General features: G+C 43.6%; 1 non-coding gene across 1 annotated transcript; it reads right to left on the minus strand.

Moving 5' to 3' along the window:
- Positions 1-3,250: 3,250 nt before the first annotated feature.
- On the minus strand, positions 3,251-3,357 carry LOC128778431 (U6 spliceosomal RNA). The gene has a single exon (XR_008424020.1). It is a non-coding gene; the product is annotated as a U6 spliceosomal RNA (small nuclear RNA).
- Between the last annotated feature and the right edge of the window lie 5,842 nt (positions 3,358-9,199).

Raw genomic sequence — 9,199 nt, forward strand, 5'->3', positions numbered from 1 at the left:
TACGAAACTTACATGGGAAGCCTCTGTTCTGCTCTGAGTACACAGAAATATTAGGTAAAATACTTCCCTCCCCATTCAACAACAACTAACTTCAGGGGGATTGTCAGACAAGGCAGAAATTAAATATTTGTCAAAGAAGAAAAAGATGATTGGGGAGAGATCAGGATACGAAGTTAACAGTCCTCCATTTCATAAGAAAGTGATAGATATTGATGGGAAATTAGAATTTGTTCAGTATTTATTTTAAAAATTTAAGGTTCCCTCTTTAGTAGAATATATAATGTCCAACCTGGTCAGGTGAAAGGGAATTAGGAACACATGATCAATTCAATAGAAGGCAAGAAAAAGAGAATATGCGAAGCAAAGAACAAACATGGAAAAGAAGCTACAATAAGGTGAAAGAATGAAGGACAAATGTGTTGGTGATCAGGATAAATGTAAGCAGATTTAACTATTTAGTTTTAAAACAGACTCTCAAATTGGAAGTGCCGTACGTTGCTGATGTTATGCTTGCTGTTTTAATCTAGGTACACGGTTTTTCAAGGGCACACCTAAAACAAACGCACAGAAAGGTTGAAGGAAAGAGACAGGATACAGTAAGATATGCCAGCAACCAAATGAAAGTTGTGAAAGCATATAAAATCAAAAATTCATAAAAGGTGGAAAGATCGTTTTCCTGACAAAGGGAAGAAACCACAAAGATGATGTAATATGAATCTATAAGCAACTAACAAAACAGCTTTATGATATCTAGCACAAAAATCGATAAATAATGCGGTATCATTGAAAATCCATAATCATAACAGGAGATTTGGAATACCTCTATCAGAACATGATATATGAAGTAGATATATAGATAGAGAGAGAGAGGATTTGAATAAGAGGGCTAATTAATGGGATCTGTGAGAACAGGGAACTCTGAAAACAAATTGTTTCCAAGCACATGTGGTATATTTATAAAAATGGGACCATTCACTAGACCACAAAGGAAGTTTCAGCAAATTCCAAATTTTATTACATAGACCCGACTTTCTGACTTCAGTGTAATTATAACAGAAATCAATGAAGTTATTTGCTCTTTACACACACACACACACACACACACACACACACACACACACTTGAAAACCAAAACACATTCTGAAATAATCTATGGGTGTCCATACATCTGAATTTGCATGGGCAAGACCCACTGGTTGACTGTCATCCTGGTGATTGCTAATGGCACCTCTTCCATTCACCACCAAAGATGTCTCCATCTGGTTGATACATGCCATGGTAATTGTAGTTACAGGGGAAAGTGTAAAATATTTGGAACTGAATGACAAGCCTTTCTCATCAAACGTCTGTTTTGGTTCTAAAGCTATACTTTGAGGGGAAATTGCCCAGAAATAATAAGCTATGGGTTCAACTCAAAAAGTAAAAAAACAAAACAAAAAAAAAAAAAAAGGAAGAGAGAAATCATGAGCCCAGAAATTATATGGAAAGGAGTGATAAAGACAGGTAATGATGAAAATGAAAGCGATTTCATTCGTTTTCTTTCTACTTTCACTAGAAGCCAAAAGATAAGCAGTAAAAAAAAAAAGCTTATAGCTGAAAAGATGAATAAAAATCAAACAGACATACTTCCAGCCAGTCCCATCAGGGAGGCCAAGAGACAGAAAATCAACAATATTATACATGAATGAGGGGACATAATTGAGTTACAATGAAACTTATATGTCCCTGTTTTGAAACCTTGGAGGATGTCACAATTTTCTAGGATACTTATGAAAATTGACCTAATTTGACCTAATAGGAAATCAGAATAGATCCTAATCTTTCAATAAGCTGGCCAGTAGACAAAAAAAATCTCTTTCAAAGAAATGAAAAGTATCAAGCCCAGACAGCTTTTTACACTAGTTCATCTCTTTTTAATCAAACATGAAGGAAAAATAATTTCCAAGTTACCTGAATGCTCTCCAAGACTAGAAAAACAAGGAATACATCCCAGCTCATTTTTAAAGGGTTATATAACTTTGATATTAAAAAGCAGACAACAAGGGCAGTGGAAAGAAATAAAGGAGAGAAGGAAGGGAGGAAGGAAGGAAAGGGAGGGAGGGAGGAAGGAAGGAAGGAAGGAAGGAAGGAAGGAAGGAAGGAAGGAAAGAAGGAAGGAAAGGAAGGAAGGAAGGAAGGGAGAAAGGAAGAGATATCAGTCAATTCTCCTTCTGAAAATAAATGCAAAAATCCTAAATAAAATAGCAGAAAATCAGTTATTATGTATCACTTATCATTTATTTCTGCCTAACAAACCTCCCTAAAACTCAGTGGCTTAAAATACAACCATCCTCTATCTTGCTCTCAAATCTGCGGTGTGGGCTGTGTATGGCATTCACAGCTTGCCTCTGTTCCTTGTCACATCGGCTGGGCTGGCTTACCTGGGACTGAGGGATCTCACGCACATGGCCACCACGTTGGTAGTGGATGTGAGCTGAGAGCTTAGCTGACGGTAAGCCAGAGACCACAGCTCACCTCCGTGCTTCTCTGTGGGCTTTGGAGCTTCCTCACATCATGCCAGTGGGTTCCGGGAGCACACAGCTCAGGAGAAGCGGGCAGAACCTTTTATGACCTAGCCTCAGAAGTCCCACTATGCCACCTCCACCACAGCTGTGGCATAGCTAGATTCCCAGGGAAGGACCATGAAGGCGATCCATCAGTGGGAGAGGCAAGAAATCATACTGTTGGAAGAGCAGGTAAAGTAGGAGATATTACTGAAGCCCATTCTTGGAAAATACAACCTGTCCCACCTGACAGTGAAAAAAAAGAATGATCTATTGGGCCTTTCTTAGGACTGCAGGAAAGGTTCACCACCATAACATCTATTATATAACTAAGTCCATTGAAGACTGAAGGAGAAACACATGTCAGGTAGATTTTTAAAAAAATAGACATTTGAAAAAATCCAACCAGATTTATGATCTAAAAAAACAACAACAACAAAAACAAAAACAAGCACAAAAACACTTCTGGGAAACCGGAGAATGAAAGAAACTTTCTAAATCTAAGAAAGGACAGTCTTGAAAAACTTCCTGAAGCCATCGGACATAGCCAGGAAATTTCAGGAACATTTCCATCAGAGTTATGGACACAGCCAGGGTGTCCAAGGTCGCCCCAACTATTAAGCATCGCCCTGGAGTTGGGCCACTGCACGGCAACCATGGACGTAGCCTTGCTGTCATTTGTGGCCTCCCTATCATCAGCCTCTGTTTTTAATGTGGAAGGCTTCTGGAATCTGCATGCCATCCGCGAGCAGGGGCCATGCTGATCTTCTCCGAATCGTTCCAGTTTTAGCGTATGTGCTGCCAAAGCGATCGCTGTCTGCCTCTTCTGACACTGAACTTCCGTGTGGCCCCTGAATTGTCCTTAACACTCCTGGGTGTTTCATGCTTCAGCATCCCAGCTGTATTTAAGCATTCTACACTTACACATCCCCCAGTGTCCCAAACATAGGCGAACTAACTCTGTAAATGATTTTTGATCATCCGAAGGCCGAGGGAAAAGGAGACCAAGAAATCGGCATAAGGAAACCAAACGCCTGTTTTCCTGTTATGGCTGTGACCCCTCAGGAAGCTGCCCTCTCCTGTTGGGTAGACCCGAACCTCAACTTGCTTTCCAAATAATTAAGAGAAATCTGTGCTTCTGTGGTTTTAACTTCTGGCCCCTCCGCCACGCCCCTGTCCTGTATTTGCGCTGTTCTTTTATCCAGCGCTTCCTGAGTGCTTTCTGCTGTCTGCTGAATTTTGCATCGATAGCCCCCCATGGGGCCAGCTTCTAAGAGCAGCTTTGTCCTGAGGCGGGGTTCCTATTCTGCTCTGCTATTCTGGTCCTTCCTAATTAAGGTGCCCCGAGTTTGTGATCATGCTACCCTTTGTATTAGTTCCCTAGCACTGCTGTAACAAAATATCATAGACAGGGGGCTTAGACAAGAAAAATGTATTGCCTCACAGTTCTGGAGTCTATAGGTGCAAGATCAAGGTGTTGCAAGGGTTGGGTCCTGAGGCTGTGAGAAGAATGGTTCCATGCCTCTCTCCTGGCTTCTGGCGGTTGCTGGTAATCTTTGGATTCCGTGGCTTATCGAAGCATCACCCTAATCTCTGCTTTCATGTTTACACAACACTTGCCCTGTATGTCTGTGTTCAAATTTCCCCTTTTATAAGGACACCAGTCAGATCAGGTTAGGGCCCACCCAAATGACCTTATTTTAACTTGATTACATCTGGAAGAACCCTAATTCCAAATAAAGTCACATTCGGAGGTACTGGGTGTTAGGTATCTTTGGGCGAGGGGGAAAAAATTCAACCCCTAACACCTTCCTCTTTTGTTCAGGAACACTAGCCCTAGCTTTCTGTGTTGTGACCACAGGGTGGTTAACTCAGGGCCAGATCGCGATGAGAACGACCGTGCTATCAGTCCCGACACTTTTGTGATCCGTGATTAGTCTGCCAATTACCAATTTCATCCCCATAGACTTTTCTCCTTCCCCTCTCCTCCTGTTTGCATGGGCTAGAGTGAGAGCAAGAATGGAAGGTTGTGGGGTGCCCTGGTTAAGCCGGTTAAGCCTCTGACTCTTGATTTCAGCTCAGGTCATGATTTCACAGTTTGTGAGTTCGAGGCTCTCATTGGGGTCTGTGCAGTGTCTGCTTGAGATTCTCTCTCTCTCTTTCTCTCTGCCCCTCCCCTGTTCTCTCTCTCTCTCTCAAAATAAATAAATAAACTTAAAAAAAAAAGAAATGGAAGGTTGTAAAGTCAGACTTTTAAAACCATCCCAAATGGAACCATTGAGGTCCATTAAATACAAGAGAGTTAAAAAGTACTTCTAGGGGCACCTGGGTGGCTCAGTCGGTTGAGTGTCTCACTCTGGATTTTGGCTCAGATCATGATCTCAGGGTCATGGGATCGAGCCCCTTTGAGGGCTCTGCACTGAGCACAAAGTCTGCTTAAGGTTCTCATTCTCTCTCTCTCTCTCCCTTTGCCCCCTCCCCCATTCATGCATGCATGCTCTCTCTCTCTCTAAAATAAAATAAAATAAAATAAAATAAAATAAAATAAAATAAAAGTTCTTCTGGATCATTTAATCCAAAATTACTGTTCTGTTGATTACTGTTCTCTGCTGGAAGCCAAAGCATCTCCAACCCATGAAACCCGGCACCAAAATTTTCCCTTGTCTCCTTAAACAACTAAACAGTGGCTGCTTTTTTACTTAGTATCCTGAGTGCTGTTGATTTGTGGTAAGAAATGTTTTGAAATGGAAGCACCCCAGGCTCCAGATGTAAATGGAATTAAGTCAGAAAATCCCAGCAAGTCAGAAGATGTACCTGTTAGGACGCTGCCTGCAGAAACCCACAGAGTGCTGCTGCCCGTACACTTGGCCATTTGTTTTCCCTCTGAAGCTGACTTGGTCCGCCCCTGGGAAATTTCCTAACTTCTAATACTTCGTGACCTTGGGATCTGGAGGCTGTGTTTATCGTCCTTTTTTTTTTTCATTCCCATTATTCCTCTATCAGCACTCATGACCCTTACTGATGCCATTTGGGACATTTTTTGCCATTCACTCTAATTTATTCTGAGAACCAGATTCAGCTTAAGTTAAATTAAAAAAAAAAAAAAGCAGCTATTGTACCGAGAGGGCGAAATAAGTGGTTTCTGCTTTTCATTTTGTGGATTTCAGCAGATTAGCAGTTCTAGCAGAAGGGAAGATTTGCAACTCTGTTGTTTTGATGGTGATGATGGTGGTCATGATCATACAATGGTAATATCTAGCACTCTACTGAGCATTTTATACAGATCATTTTATTTATTCTTCATAACCCTAAGAGGAAGCTACTATAATTTGAACCATACATGGCCAAATGTGAGCCAGAAAGTTTTTGCTAAATACAAAATTGGGAGGCGGAATAATTCCAGTTGGTAGAGGATGCTGATACTGTTTTTCCCCCAAGTTCCACATTAGCGCATGAGTGTTGAAATCAATCAGATACTCCATTCATTCTATTAGGTTCACATGTCAAAGAGAGGGCATGCCTCGTGCAATAAAAAATAGAAATTGTCTCATGTTTTCACACTAAGAACTATTGAGAAACCCTAAGATAGTTCTTCTGTTTTCTTTTCTATGCAACGTTTGCGGATCTATCTAGAATTCTGTGTAATCAACCTGTGACCAAGATTTGAAAAGCAACAAGATAAGATTATACTCGTATGGCCTACAGATGGGCATATGACCCAATCAGGAAATGCAAGCATGCAGTTAACTTTCATAATCAAGTTTCTATGAAAAACATGACACAAATTCAAGAGAGGGCAGGATAACATTGCAGAATTAGGGATGGATAGAGTGAGGCATCTAACTCTTTAGCAAGTCATACAAACAGAGGAACATAAACTGTTAAGACTTTGTACCTGTTTTTACCCTGCTAGTTCTTCTAGCACCCCTGGGAGGCCTGATGTCTCATAGCCCTGTGTAAAAATTAATGACATCCAGCTGAAGTCCAAGGTTGTCTTAAACGCCCCAGAGAGAAATGAGTTGTGCTCAAGGATGCTCTTCTAATTGTGATGATCCAGAAAACAAAGCCTCGCCTGGCAGGAAGTCACAGTGCACGTGGACCTGAAATACCTACTTCCAGTTCTGATCCAGAAAGACCGAGAACTGGGATGCTGTCCAGCAGCAAAGAGCATCTGAAATAAGCAAATAGGAAGCAGATTTTGTCAGGAAACTAAGTAAAAATATCTTACAGTTCTCTTCTATGGAAGATAGAGCTAAGAGAGGACACGATGTGGGTCGATACAAGTTTGAACGGACATGGTGAGTGAATGCCCGGGACAGCAGGAGCCCTGTTAACCTCCTTAACCTTCTAAAAGTGGCAGTACTGCTCTTCAAACAGGTCTTCTGAGAAGAGGGTCCCAAGAGGGGATTGAACATGCAAGAACTTTTTTAGGGGAAATATCTGTGAGAGGAAATGAGGAGGGAACCAGAAAAGGCTGGAAGAACCATCCAGAAAGGTGTGGGTCTGACACCAGAAGAAAGAAGGAAGGAAGGAAGGAAGTGAGCTCTAGATCTGTGCTGACCCAGATGGTGAATGCTGGATACTTGAAATGTGACTAGTGCAGCCGGGGAACTGAAATTACTGTATTTTAATCCATTTAAAGTGAATGGTGGGGGTGCCCGGGTGGTTTGGTCGGTTAAGTGCCCGACTTCGGCTCAGGTCATGATCTCACGGTGTGTGAGTTCGAGCCCCACGTCGGGCTCTGTGCTGACAGCTCAGAGCCTGGAGCCTGCTTCAGATTCTGTTTCCCTCTCTCTCTGCCCCTCCCCCACTTGCACTGTCTCTATCTCTCATAAATAAATAAACTCTAAATTTTTGTTTTAATAAATAAAGTGAATTCATCTGGAAATCGCCTCAGGCCGCCAGTGGCATTGGGGCCCTCGAGGATGGAGGAATGATGACTCAGAAGGAGCATGAGTCCTGGAATGCCCAGTGGAGCAGAGCTGCCCCACCACACTGGACTACTTACCTTGGACTTTTGGAGTAAGAGAGAGAAAAAAGTCAATATCTTTAGGACAGGTAGGGTAATGTGGCATCCTATTAATCGCAGTGATCTGAAGGTGGATGTCTCAGCTCGAGCAGAGAACAAATTTGCCCTTGTTCTACCTTTTTTGGTCTATGCGGGTCCTCACCAGATTGGATGATACCCACCCACATTGATGAGGGTGGTCTTCCCTCAGGCTACCAACTCAAATGCCCGTCTCTTCTGGAGATACCCTCACAGGCACACCAAGAAATAATGTCTTACCAGCTACCTGGGCACCTCTTAGCCATCAGGTTGACACACACAATTAATCATCATGGGCAGGGAGATATGAGATTCTTTATACATTTTTGCCATATTCTCCTTTCTCACCCCAGGGCAAGGCAGAACACTTTGGGGGAACACATCTGCCAAAGTTCCTGCCCCCTGCTAACTCGCATTTCAGTGGGGAAGATTGGTAAGTGGTGCCATCCATACTCGGAGAAGGAGGGCCAAGTGGTGTCTTGGATTTGTCAGTGCACATGGGCTGCTCCCTAGAAACCCCAGTAATACACTAGTCTCCAGCAGAGGAGCCCTGAGAAGGAGGCCTGAGATCCGGCATCGGTGCGGGCAAGCTAACCAGTGGCGGACTAGGATATGGGGGTACACCGCCCACCTGTCTTCTTCAGATGAGGCTTGGAGGTAGGCCGCATACCCGTGTCCGCATTTACAGGTCTAGCAAATCCTTGGCACACAATACCTGTCTGTTGCTTGAGCTTATGGGCTGGTCATCTCTCTTGCGTCTTGGGATGGAAAAGTCTAGAGAGTCAGAAGGAGCGGTTCCAACCCAACACTCGGCCAGCTTTCAAAGCCTTCACATTCGTTATTGCCATCCCTGTGAAAGAGTTAAAGACTCACTCTTTAAAGGCTGAGAAGTCTCGTCTTTGGGGCCCTGGGGAAGCAGGGGCATCTGGTCTCCCGGAGCAAAGCCTTCCCATGGGGGAGAAGTGACGTGTGTGCACTTTAAGGGGAGAGGCAGGCTGAGGGGCGGGGGAAGGAGCTATTTGCAAGGGAATTTGAAAGCTTTTCCTGCTACTTTACCTTCTCAACACCAAATAAAATGGTTCCTTGCAAGGACTGCTGTTTACCGGGGACAGTTTGGAGACCTGTTGCTACAAACAGTGGCTCAGAACCATGCAGACTCGTTCTCTTCAATTCTGGAGGGCAGCCCTCGGACACAAACCTGAGGGGGCCAAAACCTAGGCGTTAAGGGGCTGCATTCCTCCCGGACACTCCAGGGCAGAACTTGAAGTCTTGCTTTTTCCAGCTCCCAGAGGCTGTCCACATTTTTGAGCTCACAGCTTGTCCCTCGGCCTCAGATCCAGCAGCTACGTCACACTGACCTCTGCTTCTGTCCTCACATCTCCTTCTATGCCTCTGAGCCCCCTGCCTCCTGCTCTCACGTTTTAGAACCCGGTGATTGCACTGAGCCCACCTGGAGAATCCGAGCTACTCCTCCAACTGTGAGATCCACTGATGAGCAACCCTGTTCCCATCTGCTATCTTAATTCCCCCTCGCCACACAACCTAACATACAAGTTTGAGATACCTTTGCGGGGGAGCAGTATTCTGCTACCAGGGAAACACTATGGGC

This window comes from Panthera pardus, unplaced genomic scaffold (genome assembly GCF_024362965.1).
Source record: "Panthera pardus isolate Hobbes unplaced genomic scaffold, ASM2436296v1 HiC_scaffold_2, whole genome shotgun sequence".
NCBI classification, from domain to species: Eukaryota; Metazoa; Chordata; class Mammalia; order Carnivora; family Felidae; genus Panthera; species Panthera pardus.